Source organism: Brienomyrus brachyistius, chromosome 13, assembly GCF_023856365.1.
Source record: "Brienomyrus brachyistius isolate T26 chromosome 13, BBRACH_0.4, whole genome shotgun sequence".
Taxonomy (NCBI): Eukaryota; Metazoa; Chordata; class Actinopteri; order Osteoglossiformes; family Mormyridae; genus Brienomyrus; species Brienomyrus brachyistius.
In genome coordinates, this window is record NC_064545.1 from 26944503 (window position 1) to 26961782 (window position 17280).

General features: G+C 45.3%; 1 protein-coding gene and 1 long non-coding RNA gene across 2 annotated transcripts in view; one reads left to right on the forward strand and one right to left on the reverse strand.

Annotated features, from left to right (window-relative positions):
- The window catches only part of cdh13 (cadherin 13, H-cadherin (heart)), a 329423-nt gene that overhangs the window by 138444 nt on the left and 173699 nt on the right, over positions 1-17280 (reverse strand). The gene's annotated exons all lie outside the window — the stretch shown is intronic.
- The window catches only part of LOC125705853 (uncharacterized), a 267045-nt gene continuing 263391 nt past the window's right edge, over positions 13627-17280 (forward strand). The window contains exon 1 of the long non-coding RNA XR_007381714.1: positions 13627-13768. This is a non-coding gene — a long non-coding RNA (uncharacterized LOC125705853). The remainder of the gene's footprint in view (positions 13769-17280) is intronic.

Sequence of the window (17280 nt, forward strand, 5' to 3'; positions counted from 1 at the left end):
TACCTATTGTCTATACTGTATGTCTCAATATTTATGTTCTTTTACTTGACCAATGACAACGATGCTTCTCACTGACATGCATCATACAGTAAAAGACACTTTGACTTCCACTTGACTTTTAGCAGCGATTCTCTTTGCTCATGCTCTTCACATTACAAAGTGTTTCGGATGGCATGTCAGCTTGGGAAATTTGTTCATCTGCTGAATGATGTCTCAAAGGGTTCTGCTCCTGATTTACGGCTGTGCGATCAAATGCTGCAGTTTCTGAGCAGCTTATACCTTTTCTTCTATGGTCCAAATATGTGACTGAGCAATTTTTACCAGCCTTTAGCAAGTAGCCATACAAGCAACAAAGTCTGTCCTCATACCCCATGCTTCCTGCACCAGATTCTCATTAAGCAAACAATTATCAAAACTGGGCTGATGGAGGAAAGATTGCTGATGGTAATAATCTTTAACCACTGCCCAGGCTCTCACACTGAATAAATACGAAACTGTGCTATCTTGTTGTGTCAAGGCCCGGTGACATTTCCCATGGTGCAATGCTGTCGTCTCAAAGCCCAGTGACATTTCCCATGGTGCAATGCTGTAGCGTCAAAGCCCAGTGACATTTCCCACAGTGCATTGCTGTGGTGTCAAAGCCCAGTGACATTTCCCACAGTGCATTGCTGTTGTGTCAAAGCCCAGTGACATTCCCCACAGTGCATTTCTGTTGTGTCAAAGCCTTGCAGCAATTCCCACTGTGCAATGCAAGCTTCTATGCTGAGCAAAATCTGCAAAACAAATATAACGATGGCCTATTGCATTGGTCTTGCATAAGACATAACTAGTATCTATTAAATTATACATATGAGTCTTGATGGGTGTTTTCACCTTTCGTAACGATTTCTGTCATTAACAACAACGCAAGGCCCGTTAATAAATGCTTACTCTTTGAAATTCAACCTTCGTCAGACTTTACCCTTGAGACTGGCGTATGATAATAACGCAGGCCGAATGAATACCCATACTGTATATCAGGCGAAATGCCAGCACCGCAAGCCTAAACACAGCAGTAGCCTGCAGCGTCACACGCAGCCACCCACAATCACCAGGAGTAATATCAGATCACAAACATAAGCGTCACATTACAAATTACTTGCAGACGAACTCAATTTCTTCCATGTGGGTTAGTGATATAAATTCCCTCACACATGAGCTGGGGAACCTAACCAGTAAACATATTTTTTTAGCTACACCTGCCCGAGAAGCTATACAGGCCCATGCTGGTGAAGGGGTTCCGACAACAGAAACCCCTGCCAACAAAACAGCTCACACCCATCCCCCCCCCCCCCCAGTCTACACCCCCAGAAGCCAGGGGACTGCAGGTATTTGCTGGGCTCAAATGACCCAATCAGCCTGAAATCAACAGATAGCACATGGCACCGAAATGCGGCTGGATGACATGGCTGTAGCAGACCTGCCGGCAGGCCGTCCATCACCATTTAGAAAACAAAGGGGGCACAGAAGGGGAGGATATTTAATTCTCGACTGAAATTGGGACACAGAAATATGTGGAGGCGCACGAAGGGAGGGAAACAGGTAGACAGGCTCACGGAGCCAAGGACAAGAGACTCAGTCATAAATAAATGCAGAGCCACACCAAGGTAATGAGCGGAGAGGCGCCTCCCAGCGCCAGGCACCCATCAGTGATTCCCTTTGGCTTAAACGAGGCTCTGACAGCACACTTTGCTCTTCAAGCCTTTGTTCTACAAAGAGGTCATCTAAAACGTCAGTTTTGTCCCAGAGACATATAGCAAAGCTTCAGTACACATACCGATGCTGCTATAGAAATCTTTCATGGAAATGTTAAAGGAAACCTCTGTCCAGCATCACAAGGTATGGGAACGTCATGAACAGGTGGTTAACAATGGTCTCCTTTATAACTATATGCTCAATACGAGATGTTGCTTGCATGGACACTTGCCCTTATAAGGTATTGACCTGGACAGAGAATTCCACTCAAAGAATCCCGATTCTGGACTTTTCCCCCTAGTTTTTCTGCCCCGCTGTTATCAGGAGAATCCAATCATTTCTTAGCCACACAAAGAGTTCATCAAGGGCTCAGTTTATCACATCCACCACTGCGGCTAAAGCTCAGTGTTCTAACCTCTAACCTTCCACAGTAAGTAAACCGCAATTATATACGGTGTACGTGTATAAGAGCGCGCAATGTGGCAGGAAAGCACTTAACCTGGAGAGATGGAGTCTCACACTTGAGAGGACTGCGCCTGAACGTCCAGGAAGCTCATTGATGGTTGTCCCTTTGCATGAATGAGGGGAGCACCAAGGGACAGGCTATGCAGTGCAGTTATATCACTGCTACAACAGGCTAAGTCTAAGAGGAGCAGTGGGGCAGTGCACTGGATGAAGGCATTCAGGTCTCAGGAGGGATTCTGCTGTGGTAGCACTGAGCCGAGAACCTAACCTGTGGCTCCCCAGTTAAATATTGAGTGACAAGAGCTGATAAAATTGTCAGTAGTTTGCATAGAATTTGCAACTGAGACACTCCGGGCAAAACATAGATGTTCTGGTGGGTTCTTTTGTGGAACATGCTGCAGAATGTTCTCCCCGGGTGATACCCTTTTCCGATGACTCAATCGGTCAAATGCGTGACGCAAACGCTCTGGAGAGTCTTCCGGCCACCTTGGGATTGGCGTGGAGCAGGGGGAAATTCTGTAGCGGCGACTGCAATCATGTCAACGTTATGGCAGAGCTACAGGAGGATGCTATTCCATTTCCAGAACAGAGCCCAGCAGGAGCTGCAAATAAATAATTTATCTGAACACCGTTCTTCACAGGAAATTCGCCAGCAGATAAAAGAAGTATAGAATAAATTTAAACCAAGTTTTAAATAAAGGAAAACATGCCCTATTGAGGTCTATCTGAAATGGGCTGGAGTAAAACTTTTTTCAAGGTAGAGAACGAGTAACTCTGGGCAATCAACAACCAAAAGATAAGTGTCCCCTAACGAAACGACACAGGTACTTCTCCGAGCGGCCGCACACCGCCCATGTTCCTCAGAGCAAACATGCCTTGGATAATGCTCCATTTTGTCTACAAAGTGCTTTAAGCAGAGGCAAGATCGGACCACATTATCTCCCAGTACACCCAAGAACAATATGATAGCACTTCAATAGCAAACAACAGCACTTTCGAGAGTCTTATAGTACCTTTTGAAAAGTCGTTTAAATTGGTTCCTGCAATGTGTGACAAAGAGGCCTGTGTTTGTCCGACCAATATAGTCCCTCTCATCTCTGACCTTAAAACCTAGACCCTGTTGCCCAGCACCAGTAATATCCCATTTTAACTGACCAAATTAGGAAAAGAATTTGAAACCCAAAAGCCCTCATTCTCGATACCCCCACATTTTGAATATTAGGAATTTTAGCAGGAGTTAATTTCTTTGGGGAAAAAAAAAGATGTTTCTACCTCAGAAAACAGATGAGAGGAGGTAAGAAGTGCCCGCAATTACAGCACCCACCACAGGAATGAGAGCCTGAGTGCAGGAGCTGAAACCTCGGCAACAGACAAGTCCCAGTGGAACAGTGTGAGTTTTTTTCCGATAGCTGGAGTGCCAATCCTACCACCACCCACCAAATTTTCCCTGTAAGTTGAAGGACCTCCTTACAAGGCTGGATGTAGATCAACGTCATACTCGGGACAAAGCAACTGCAGGTTAAGAGCGTTGCTCAAGGGCCCAACGGAGTAGGATCAATCCTGGCATTCACGGGATTCAAACCAACAACCACCCGATTGCTGGCACAGATCTCTAGCCTCAGAGCCACCAGTCAACCCAAAAAATAAAATAGATGGCTACAATTTAAATGAAAAGGAAAAAAAAGAACCCAAAAGTCTCAATTCCTGGACCAAGGTCGTTTCAGACGCTGCCCTTGGTGATCCCACCTCCAAGGTTCAACTGCATCATGACCAAAACTCGATTATGACAATGATCACTTGGGACTGCAGCTCCCCATCTAATCCCGGAAAAATGCGTAATGTAATTTTCTCCAGTATGGAGTAATCGGGGTGATTGGAACACAGTGGTGACTCTGGTATTAATCAGAAGTGGACTAATTCAGCCTCAGCAGGGAGAAGAGAGGCACTTATCTAGAAACATTCAGCAAAATGTCAGCGTTCACAAAGCAAAGCTTCACTCTAACTTCATGCAAAGTGGGAGAAATGAGTGGTGCTGTTGTACATTTAATAAAAATGCTGTAATCACCATGTTTCAATACCGGTACAGAGCAAATGCTAATAACTCTTAGTGACCTGTTCCAGGTAGGAGACTAGGTGCAACACTGAAAGGGCAAGATGTATGGTATTACACTTCTGAATTATTGTTCCTTTTAAACAGTAACTACAGCTTGCAGAATCATGCAAGAGTATCCTCTGCAGCTTGTCATCTTTTTCTAGACGTACAATAAGGGAAAAATGAATAGATTAGAGATGCATTTATAAACTGAAACAAATTCGTGAGTAAAAACACAGGTAGTTGAAGAACACAAGTTTAAATCCCAGACTGGGCCCCGCTTTGCACCCTAAAAAGAAGTTATTCCAAAGATTACAGAATTCCTAACGTAACCCAAGCGAGAAATGTGGGGAGACCCAGATGCCATCGCTCCCTGTGTTGTGTTTTTTTGTGCAGTTTCTATATGGCAGTAATTTAGATGTTTAATTTGCCCGAATCCTGCGGTAGCACAGCCTTGGTGGACCATTACCTCAAACCCCAACCTCAATAAAGACAAATATAAAATATTAGCACCTATGGCACATTACATGGTCCTGTGATGAACTGGCATCCAGTTCAGAGTCTCCCCCTGCTTTGTGTCCTACGTTGCCAGGGATTTCAGGCTCTCCGTGACACTGTACTGGATAAGCCATTAGAATATGGATGGATGATATGCTACACCTTTAATGATATACCCCTGGATCGATATGTGGAAATTGTAAATCACTGCACAGGATCATAAGCTGAGCCGCAAAACAGATGCAACGAAGCAGCCCGAAACTGACCAGCATCCCTCTGGAGGAACATTGTGTGCGCATTCTGCATTATAAGTGCTCAATTCTCAGTAGTCATGGCAGCAGCGTCTTCCAGAAGCGGAATCAAGGCAGAACACAAGACTGGCTTTGTTAGCGGGGCGTTGTTTTCTCATCTGGCATTAAAATGCAGGAGCAGTGCCCGTGGGCCAGGTCAGCGGGCCAGCCTCACGGCAACATAACATGCTGCTCCGTCCTCCTGGAAGGTGCCACCATCTCAGCTTGAAGGCTCACGCCTGCTACGGAGCTCCCACTGATTGCCAATTTCAGAAGCTTAATTAAACTCCGTTCCCACAAAACGCGAAAGTCAATCGCATTGACAAAACAAATAAAAAGTTAAGGAATGCCTTTTTTTCCCCCTCTCTTTAAGCGGCTGTGTCTTTTTTAGTCACTATCTAGGTGGTCAAATTTTCTCATAATTTGTTGACATAATTACTGACAACAGGTTCAGGGCATGCACACAGAGACTCAGTGCTCTGTCAATATGGTCTGGAGATGTGGAACGTACTGGGTGTTGTTGGGGTGATGTGGTTGACAAAGCCACTTCAGCTTAGAATGAATGGTGAGTAACACGTTTCTGCACTGGCAGACAGAGAAGTCTGGACAAAGACTGTGGGGAGGATGTGGCACCTGCTACATAAGAACATAAAGGGACCAAGTCCAGCCAGAGGTTCACCACAACTGCCTATGGCTACACTATACGCAGCTCGGATCAGTACCACTACTGTACAAGCACTGAAACTCTGCCATGATTCATTTAGGTCGGTGACACTCAAGAAAAGCTCCTGGGCATGGTTCCCAGGGATTTGGATCTTTGGGGCGGGGGGGGGGGGGGGTAAAATGTACCGAACGGCCCGGACCAAACATTTCCCTCCCGTGGACTGTATTTGCCCAGCAGGCCACCTATTGGGGGGGCCCTGCTCTAGTCCACTGTCCTGATACTGGGGAGGGAGTCGATCTGATGACCCACTTGAGAAAGCAGAGGACAGATAAGGAGTCAGTGTAGGAGCACGGCTGCCTCTCCATCTCACACTTGGATTTATATTGTACTTTTTTTGTATATAAACTTTGTTACCCCAAAGGAAAGAATTTATACCTTAAGCTACTGTCAGAAACTTTGTTTGTCGCTCACATATTCAGCTGTCAAAAACATGACTATTCTTTCATTACTTATAAAAAAGCCTTTTGCCTCTTTGACTTCTATGCGGAACACTACTCCAAAATTAAAAATAAAAAAGTCTACAAAATAAATTAGTGTTTTCAAGCCTCTTCACAGCCTGGGATTTACTTCCTTCTCTTGGGACACAAACAATCCAAGGATTTTTGATATAAATGACTGAAAGTTCATGTTGACTCTGTGATTTACTGAAAGGAACGTCAGAGAACTCATGCCTGTATTCGTTAAACTTTGACAGAACGTAGCCGATCTGCTCCTTGGGCCCCTTCGTGAAATATATTGCGGAATTTAAATGTCTTGTGGTATGAAGTGAATGGATTTAAGTATTGCATGTTATTCAGGTGATTAAAAATAACTCAAATATGAAACATAAAACATGCTACATTGTATCATATACGTCAGTATAAGTCAGGAGACTGAGTGAATTAATTTCATATTTCTCTGGTATGATGCTAAATGGTTGCGATAGAAGGTATTTGTAAAAGTATCAACATTATTATCAACATTATTATGCTATATCAGTATAGGTAACTTTAGCCTTTATTTTTCAACCATATAATGAGGTTATTTGTAGTCCTATAGGATGATATATTGCACCATAAATGAGTCCTCTGTGCTGTTTCTCGCACAGCTGTGATTATCACAGTGCCTCACACAGGCAACAATACTTCACCAGACAACACTGCCTCACCCTGGATACGTTGTTCACTGTTGCCTTGCACTGACCCAGAGTCAGTCTGGAGAAATGCGAACTCTAACAAAATGTAAATGTACCATTTATTATGCAGTGCAATATCTTATACACATTCCCACTTTCTAGTGCCCTTACATTTCTAATAGTGAAAGCTTACGAAAGTTCATTTCTGGGTCTTTGGATTACTGGTGCAGGGTGTATGAATTCTGAAGAGCAATTTAACACAAACACCCACTGTTAACTCGACATGAAGTGAAGCTCTCAGCCATTTGCACAGGTATATTGGTATGTGTTAGTTCTTGCATACTGTATCTATTTTAAGGAATACACACATACAGAGGTGACAGTGAGGCTTGGGGTCTATACATTGTCAGCCATTTATCCAGTTGGGGGGAGGGGGGGATGTTGGGACCTTGCTCTAGGGTGCTACAGAGATATGGCTATTCTACCGAGCATGCCATTCATACTGTTGAGTCACACACCATCTCACAACTTCCTTCACGCCTCCTAGGATAATTATCACCTTTTGTACCTGTCAGCCTAAACCCTCAACCTCAGCCTATACCGAACTCAATTTCTCCTATAACTTTTGACTAAGTTTTTTTGATGATTTCTTAAAACTTTAAATTTGTGTAAAAAAAGCTAATAGTATCACTAACACTGAGCAAGCTCTTATAAGTAGAGCATATAAATGAGGTCTTTCCATGTGTGTGACTGGGAGAGACCTCTAAAACCGGGTCTGAAGCAGCCTTTCATTCAGTTGGCTGTCAGGTCGTCATTAAAAGGTAGGTCCGGTGTGCCGTCATTTAGTTTCAGTTGGAGCATAAGGAACAGATTGGCACCATCACGCTGAACTCGCTCGCTACACCGTCTCCAGCAAAAAGCAGGCCGTTCACCATCGTATAGTGAGCATCGTTTTTCTTGCATTTGTTAGATGAGCTGCTCCGTCCGGCGTCGATATGGCACGTCAGTGCGTGTCACGAGCTACACAGAGATCGATACACCATCATGGAGACCATGCATGGAGTCACACTCGAACAGGTCCCATCTAGCTGTTCTCGAGCACGTCTCTGTGTCCCCAATAAGGTAGAACATGACTCGGACTGCACCCCGAAGATGGAGCACGCCAAGCTCAATTTTTCACACTATTAATATTTCAGCTTCTTTAAACAAGTCTGGTCAGTTTCAAATGAAAAAGCAAAGTGATCAGCAGTGACAGGAGCCTTCAGTGGACTCCAGTCTGCTCCGTCCTGAGGTTTTTAGTTTCTCTCCCTCTGTTAGAATCGGCATCCACATGGCCCTGTCCCATGTGTCTGTTCCCCAGTTACCCTGCCCGTGCCTCACCTATATTATGTTTTACTTGTGTTCCTTGATTTCTCTTAGCGTTGACATCCCTCGGTCTTTGTTTCTTATTCATAGTCGGCAGTGTCTATTAATTGTAAATTACCCCACCTCTTCCTTGTTGCCCTGTGCCCTTAATGATTGGTTGATTTGATCATGGTTCTCACCTGCCCTGCGTCGTGTCTTGTTAACAGTGTATTTAAGTGCCTGTCCTTGTTCTGTTCCTCGCTGGTTCCTTGTGGCTGTTTCCTGTGTGATTCTTAGTTGCAGTTACCCCTTGTTAGTTATTGTAGTTCCCTGTGTTAGTTTTGCCCCCTCATGGTCTCTTTGTTTTCAGTTTCTCCCTTCATGTTCTCTTTTGTGAATAAGACCTTGGTTCATTAGACCGGACACTGTATGTGGGTCATCTATTCCTCCGTCATGCCTCCCCCATAACATCCTTATCCTCACATTCTAATTGAAAGTCTGGAATATTATCAACTACTTAAAGTGAGACAAAAGCCCATGCTGTTGTTAAAAAAGGGACTGAAATATGGCTGTGCTCCCTCAGGTACATCAGTATGAAGATCACCACTGGACCATATAAGACACAATGAGAACCAAACCTTGATGGTGTTATAATACACCCAAAGGAAGAAGCAAACCTGCTTCTATCATTGTCTGTGAGTATTCATCAAACAGCATTTCAGAATACCCAACCTTCTTTGGGAAAGTGGCTAAGGTGCTTGGTAGGGTATGACCTACAGACTCTGCGATCCTACTTGAAGACCCCAAGATGGGAAAACACCACGTGTATGAGGATGCTCATAAGTGTACATAGTACCAGAGAAACCTAGGCTAAAGGTCAATGATCAACATTGTAGGTGCGCCACCTGTATCGAAACCATGTGTTTTGGACATTTGGATGAAGAGAGGGGCAGAGGTATGAGCTGAGCAGCACTACAAGTCAAGGTCTAGAGAGGAAGCCAGGAAGGACCTGGTGACCCAGAGTAGCAGTCAGGGATCACTGGGTACATCTAGCCAAAGGTTACGTGTAAGATTAATTCAACTTGCAACTTATTCCCCACAGGCTGAGTGAGAAGACTCCATAGTGGAAAAGGTGTGAGGGTAGAAGAATTCAGTCCAGAGATATTGACAACATTGGATGTTGTTGGGGTGACATGGTTGACAAGCCTCTTCAGCTAAGCTAGGATGGTGGGTAAAGTATCCCTGGACAGTTTTTTTCTTCAAAGGGGACCAGACGCTTCCAACTATAAGGAGATCACATTCCTAATCCTTCCTGAAAAAGTCTATACTAGGGTACAGGAGAAGATACTAATGGTCGGACTTACTGTAGGCTTCAGGAGGACCTATGCATTTTCTGACTTGGCCGTGGTACAATAGACTAACTCTTATCCTTTACATGTATGAAGGTTCAAAGGAATATGCCAACACAATTTGCATGCACTTTGTGGACTTGGAGAATGTTTATGAACACATGCCCTGACATACGGGGTACCGGGGGCCACTACTGTGAGCTTTTTGGTCCCTGGATGAATGTAACTAGAGTTGTGCCCACGTGCTTGGCACAAAATCCAAGCTGTTTAGAGTGAGTGCTGGCCTCTGGCAAGGGTGCATTGTGCCTCCGCTCCTGTGAATTTCAGGATATTAAGGCACAGTCATAGCTGGAAGGGAACCCAATGTGGAGGGTTAGAGGTGACATCCCTGCTATTTGTAGATTATGTTGTGCTTTTGGCCTCATCTGACCAAGACCTCCAACAGGCACTTAAGTGATTTAATGCCAAGTGTGAAGCAATGTGGATGAGAATCAGCACCTCTAAATGTGAGGCCATGGTACCCCCTCAAAAAACAGTGGATTGCTCTTTACAGGTAAAGCAAGGGTCTAACCTAAGTGAAGGAGTTTAAATAGCTTGGGACCTTTTTCTGAAGTGGTAGTAAGAGGGAACCTGAGACTGACAGGAGGACTGGTTCAGTGACTGGCTTTATGGGGAATGAGGAGGTCCATGGTAATGAGGCAAGAGTAAAATTCCCTGACGAGATTCGTGATTTACCAGTAAATCTGCTTCTTATTCCCGTTTAGAATAATGAGTTGCAGGTAATAACCAAAAGAACAAGGTCACAAGTACGAGCGGCAGAAATTAGGCTCCTCTGCGGGGTTTCCAGGTTTACTCCCTGTGAAAGGGTGAGAAGTTCATAGCTCTGGAGAGACCTTGAAACGGAGCCGCCTCTCCGTCAGATTGAGGAAAATCAGCTGAAGTGTTTTGGGCATCTCATAAGGATACCAGCTGGCCAGGTACCCAGGGAGCTGTTCCCGGCACATGCTACTAGGTGGAGACTTCGGGGAAAATCCAGGACATGCTGGTGAGATTATATCTCCCAGCTGTCTTTAGAATGTCTGGGGATCTCCCAGAACAATCTAGAATCTGTAGCCATAGAGAAAAAAAACGTCTGGCCCCCCGACCCTAACAGGCACTGAAGATCAACAACCAAGATGTCAACAGACTGTTTAGGAGACAAAAAAATAAAAGCCTGAACCCCCCCTGGACCCAGATCCTGTCTCTGCTGCCTGAAACAATATGCGAATAAACTGGAACCAGAGTGGACAGACATTTATAATTAATCTCTGGACCTCTGCACTGTGCCAGCCCGCTTTACAGACACTACAGTTTCCCCAGCCCCTAAAAAGCACTACATCATACTATAGGTCCAAATGAGTACAGATCTGCTGCCCTGGCCACTATGGTCATGAAGACCTGTAGTTGACTAATTGAAAATAATCTCAGACCCCTGCTGGACCCAGTTCAATTTGCATACCGGACTAATAGATCTGCAGACAATGCAATCAACATAGGTCTTCAGTACAAGCTATAGAACCTAGACCACTCTGGAGTCTACATGTGTGTAGACTTTAGCTCCGTAATCAATATAATAATTGAAGAGCTCCTTCAGAGAAAGGCTCTCCCAGAAGGTCAAATCTGGCCCAGTATCTTCATGCAGTTATAACAATCTGGAGCGTATTGCTCCGAAAACTGTGGAGAAGACTCTACAGCTCAACAGTGAAATTCAACACTGAAGCCAACATCAAGAAAGCACAGCATATGCATACTGTGCAGATGAAAAAGTTCAACCTTCCAGAGGAAATAATGTACATGGACATGATTGAGGGCATCTACACATTATTGCTGAATGTTCAGTTTTAGGTCCACTACAACATGGGACAAGGCCAGACATTCTCAAGTTTTCAGAGAAGATCATGAACTATGACCTGCCCTCCCTCCATGATAATTTCCACTCTCAATCCAAAAAAACGAGCGGGCAGGGTTGTTACCGATCCTTCACACCTTGACCACAGCAGCCTCCTTCTGGGGTAACAGAGAGGCTTCATTCCCCAAACACTAGCTCTCCCAGACAACTGACAGCAGACACCCTCTAATCACTGCGGCCCTCTTTGTATTGTGTTTGTCATACGTCATCATGTCAAAGCTAAATTCCATGTTCGTGTGAACCTGCACAGATAAAAAACCTCATTCTGATTCCGAAACATGCATCTGCAAATTCATAACACATCACCTGCCGCTGCCATAGCTCCTCTAAAAGCATCCCTCGTGGGCCACATAACAGTAAGTTCTTTCTGTGTGTGTGTGTGTGTGTGTGTGTGTGTGTGTGTGTGTGTGTGTGTGTGTGTGTGTGTGTATGTCGATTCCCCAGTCCTCACCATAACTTGTAATTCTGTTCCCTCTAAGGAAGGATAAAAAGAGGCAAGAAGACAGACTCATTGGAATCACTTCCCCCTCCCTTATCCCTCTCTGTGCAAAAAAAAAATCAACACTTTAATCCGCAACCAGCATGATGATGATGATGATGATGATGATGACGACGATGATGATGATGACGACAGCAATGATGATATCAAGAATGCAGACGGGTAATAACCCCCCACCGAAGACTCGAGGCGGAATAAGTGCCGTACAGAATAGATCAGGCCACTGAGTGTCTATCTTAGCAGGGCAGGGGAGCACAAAAGCGGCAGCTAATGAGGCCCGTCTGGGGAGTGCAGAGGTAAAAAGCACATGAAACAGACAGGAGTCCCGATAGCGATTCGCGGAACGAGGCTCTTTGATTTCACACCAAAACAAAGCTCCTTTGAGCCAAGACGTCTGGCATTAATGGGTCCGGTACTCCCTTTGATGCAGTATAACTTCTCCTGTGTCTGGGTCTTACCTGAGTACTTTAATCCTTGGAGTGAGGTTTATTTATTTTTTTATTTATTTTACACTCTGGTAACATCAAAAGTAATTCTGATATCTGATCTGAACATATGATTTCCTCAAATAACTGCTTTTTTTTGTTTGAATCAGCCAAACCATTAAACAAACCATCTTTTGAAGTGCCATTCTGTTCTGTATGGTGCAGTTACTGGATTTATCGACACTTGTATACACAGGAGAGAGATGTACCATTATTTATAGCAATATAGATCCCGCTGAACAAACAAGGATCGTGATTCAGTCATCTTCAGTGACAAACGCGCTGGAATCAGAGGTCACATTCCAGGGCCCTTTGTGAAGGACAGAGACAACAGCCCACAAGAGACAGATCATATTCTAAACATTATTTCACTGATTCCATTATTCAGATATTTGAAAACTTACAGAAGAAATCTGCCTCAGTAATGAAAAATACTGAATCAATTCTAGGGAACTTCTAAAAAGAATCTCTTGGAACACAACGGGGCACATGTACAGTTAGCGTACAGTCCGCAACTGACTGTGTCTGCCCTGTGAAACCACATTACACCATGCCTAATTTGAACCAAAATGCTATTTTTTATTCATGAAAAGTTTATGATATATCTCCCTAGACACCATCTCCACCATCTACCTGCATAATGTCATTCACTAACGAGGAGTTAGCAAATAAATACACTGAGTTTGACATAAACGCACTGAAAATAAAAACAATGGAAGATACAAACAAAAGTGGCATCGAGGAGAGGTTAAATTAGTAAAAAACAAGTATGCCATTAAGAGCCTCAATCATTCCAGTAAAACACCCAGCTGTGTAAACAAGAAAGACTGAGTGGCTTTGGATGAATGCGATTGCTAAGCAAAGTGATAATCGTTTTTTTAAATAATAGTATACGGGTGGCAGCAGAACGAAGGGGTGATGGAGCACTCCGGTCTTCGTAGGAGCACAGTGACAGCGGAGAAGACACATCTGAGAAGAAGTAATACTAATAATAATAATAATGATAATGATAATAATGATAATGATAGGGGCGGCATGGTGGTGCAGTGGTTAGCACTGTCGCCTCACACCTCTGGGACCCGGGTTCGATTCTCCGCCTGGGTCACATGTGTGTGGAGTTTGCATGTTCTCCCCATGTCGTCGTGGGGTTTCCTCCGGGTACTCCGGCTTCCCCCCACAGTCCAAAAACATGCTGAGGCTAATTGGACTTGCTAAATTGCCCATAGGTGTGTGGGTGAGAGTGAATGGTGTGTGAGTGTGCCCTGCGATGGGCTGGCCCCCCATCCTGGGTTGTTCCTTGCTTTGTGCCCATAGCTTCCGGGATAGGCTCCGGACCCCCCGCGACCCAGTAGGATAAGCGGTTTGGAAAATGGATGGATGGATGATAATAATAATACGAGACATCTGCAAGATGGAGGCAAAATGTACAAATCTGAGGCTGTTGTAGTGGATGCAGTCCATTGCATTGGAGTGTACAGTACACGCCCTGTGACGGACTGCCACTCCCCTGCCTTACGCCCTGTGACGGACTGCCACTCCCCTGCCTTACGCCCTGTGACGGACTGCCACTCCCCTGCCTTACGCCCTGTGCATTCGGGATGATTTCCCGGCTCACCGGGACCCTGAACTGGATAAGCAGTTAACAAACTGGGTGGATGTAATCACTGTGTTTTTAAGCACGAAAAATGGAGTTGTGGTTCCTTCATTTATTTAATCCGGACAGTTAAATGTCACAAGTCCGGCATTTCGCCCGGACCGCGGCCGCCATGGAAACCACGCACACAAATGCCTTCAGCCACGTAAACAGAGTCCTTTATGAGGCTCGGCAACAGAGTTAATCCAAGCACTTCAGAGTGAAATGAAATAGCCTACTTACTCCGCTGAGGGGCTGAGGTTCCGAGATCTTCTCTTATGTCCCAGGAAACGGTTTTTATCCCTCTCCTCTTTTCCACATTTTTTGTATAAATTGCGAGAAGCACTTCCGTTTAAATGGCAGCCCTTATCAGCAGCAGACAGTGCCGCGTAGGGTTTAGCTACTAATACATGCTTGAAAAACAGAATTTTCCTCGTCGTTTACCAACAAACAACAGAGCGGCCAAACAAACGGACGACGAGAGAATGATTAAATGTTTGAAATCTCACCGGCTCGAGGACCCAGCTTTTAGCCGGCGGGCTGAAAGAAAACCAGGGGACAAAAAAGTCACCTAGAAGCCCTGCTAGTTCAAAGTGTCAATCTTTTCCTTGTCATCACTGGACCAAACTCCAGGTGCTCAGGATTCACTGTGTTAATGCCGTGGTGTCTGAAAGTTATGCCTCACAAGCAAAGAAACTCAAAACCAAGACTTCGCTGGGTGGGGGGGGGGGGTGGCTAAGGTCACACAAATTTGACTCAAAGAGGTCATTTATTAGTTACTGGCAAGGCAAATGCTTTCATAAGCACTTCGATCAAACACCCATGGCGCCTTCGTAATGGCATGGGCCAAACGTCTCCCGCGAACCGCTTATTCAAGCAGAAAACGTGGCAAACGCACGTCCTTAAACCGCTTACATTGTTCACTGTCATACTTCCTGCGTGTGCTGCTGGAATTTAAAGGGAAAATATTTATGAGATGGAAGCTGTCAAAGCAATCCAGAGGAAGCACAATCAGAGCTAGCCTCCTTTACCATTAACTCTGGGCAGGCCGCTGAGCCTTAAAGTCACCAAGCCGAAAGCCAAATAACAGTGTTCTGCGGGAGCACAGCCCCTGACTAAAAACGAATCAGCCTCACGCAGCCTAATAAGGCAATTTGGGGAAATTCTGAGGGAACAGACATGTGGGCATTATGGTACAAATTACCTGCCAGCATTAATGTCACCCAGGCCTAATCACTTTTTCCTCCTGATCAATCCACCGGGCTGCCTGGCGGAGCCACATCACGTCTCTCTGCCAATTGGCTATTGATTTTCAGGGCTCCCCCCATCCCTCCAGCACCTGATCTCACACCTCCTGGCTCGCCACCACATCTGCTGCAGAGTACGACACAGGTGGGAGGACTAGGGGCCCGCGTTTAAAAACAATAAAATGGGAAGGAAGGCTACAACGCATATCGAGTTACATGCTAAGATGGCAGATAAGTAAACAGGGATAGGGGGAAAACTGCTTACAGGGGGCTTTCAGCTCCAGGGCTGTCAGAAGCAAGTTTTGATGAGATCCTTTCGATCGATTTCCAGATCGATTCACCGTTTACAGTAAGACAGAAGGGATTCCAGGCTGCTATCCATGTTTGCGCTCCACATCAAAACATCTCATTACAACCAGAAGCGTTTTGTTGCATTTGTGTGTACGCTTCAGAAGCGACTCAGACAGCTGAAGAATTGCAATATATAAGCTATCAGTCAACCATGACAATCGTGCTTGGGTTGCATTTCTTGGGAAGACGCTCGCTATAATAGCACAAGTCGTCAGTCCAATTTTTTGTGTTTTTATTTAGGAATAGAAAAGAATACCCAAAAGTTGTTAGAAAATAAACAAGACAGTACCATAATAGCAAACTGTAATTAACATCAGAGATTTAAAATTTTCTAAAGTACTCTTACTGATAACTGGACAGAACACGAAAAAGTAATTAAAAAAAAAAATCACCAAAGTAATGCACTGAATCAAATTTTCACAAGGTCCCTTAAAATATCTCAGGCTCTGCGAAAATAATAACGGTAAGTCTGCCGAAACCAGTGAGGGTATTAATTGTATTTCTTGTGCCCCTGAATCTCCCAGCACTGTATTCTGTAGAGAAGAACCCAGCGAAACATTTGACCAGCTCAGGTGGGGCTGAGAAAATGCCCACAGCAGCCACACAACTTAGGCCGAGCAAACAGGCCTCTTAGCCCTGACCACACGCACGGTGAATGGGACGCACGGTGCGTGGGACGCACGGTGCGTGGGACGCAGGGTGAGTGGGACGCACGGTGCGTGGGACGCACGGTGAGTGGGACGCACGGTGCGTGGGACGCACGGTGCGTGGGACGCACGGTTCGTGGGACGCACGGTGCGTGGGACGCACGGTTCATGGGACGCACGGTGAATGGGACGCACGGTTCATGGGACGCACGGTGAATGGGACGCACGGTGCATGGGACGCACGGTGAATGGGACGCACGGTGAATGGGACGCACGGTGCGTGGGACGCACGGTGCATGGGACGCACGGTGAGTGGGACGCACGGTTCATGGGACGCACGGTGCATGGGACGCACGGTGAATGGGACGCACGGTGAATGGGACGCACGGTGAATGGGACGCACGGTGAATGGGACGCACGGTGAATGGGACGCACGGTGAATGGGACGCACGGTGAATGGGACACACGGTGAATGGGACACACGGTGAATGGGACACACGGTGAATGGGACGCACGGAACGGAGAATCAGCGTAGCGACGGATATGGCAGTTTCTGACTCGCACATTCCAGCTGTTAGCTGTCTGCATCACGCCCAGCGAGTCTGACTTCTTTCTTTCTTAAGCCAACAATCTCCACAAAACAAACGTGTAGAAAGGATATTTATGGTGACTTTCCAATTAATGTGATTTTAATTAGTAATCTGTAATGTTAAAAACAGATAAAACCTGTGAGAAAAAAATGTTACCACATTTATAAAAAAAAAAATAACTGAAGGTCTGTCACTTGGCAATGCCTGTAAAATGGCAAGCCCCAAGATACATACACACACACACACACACACACACACACACGCTCGCAC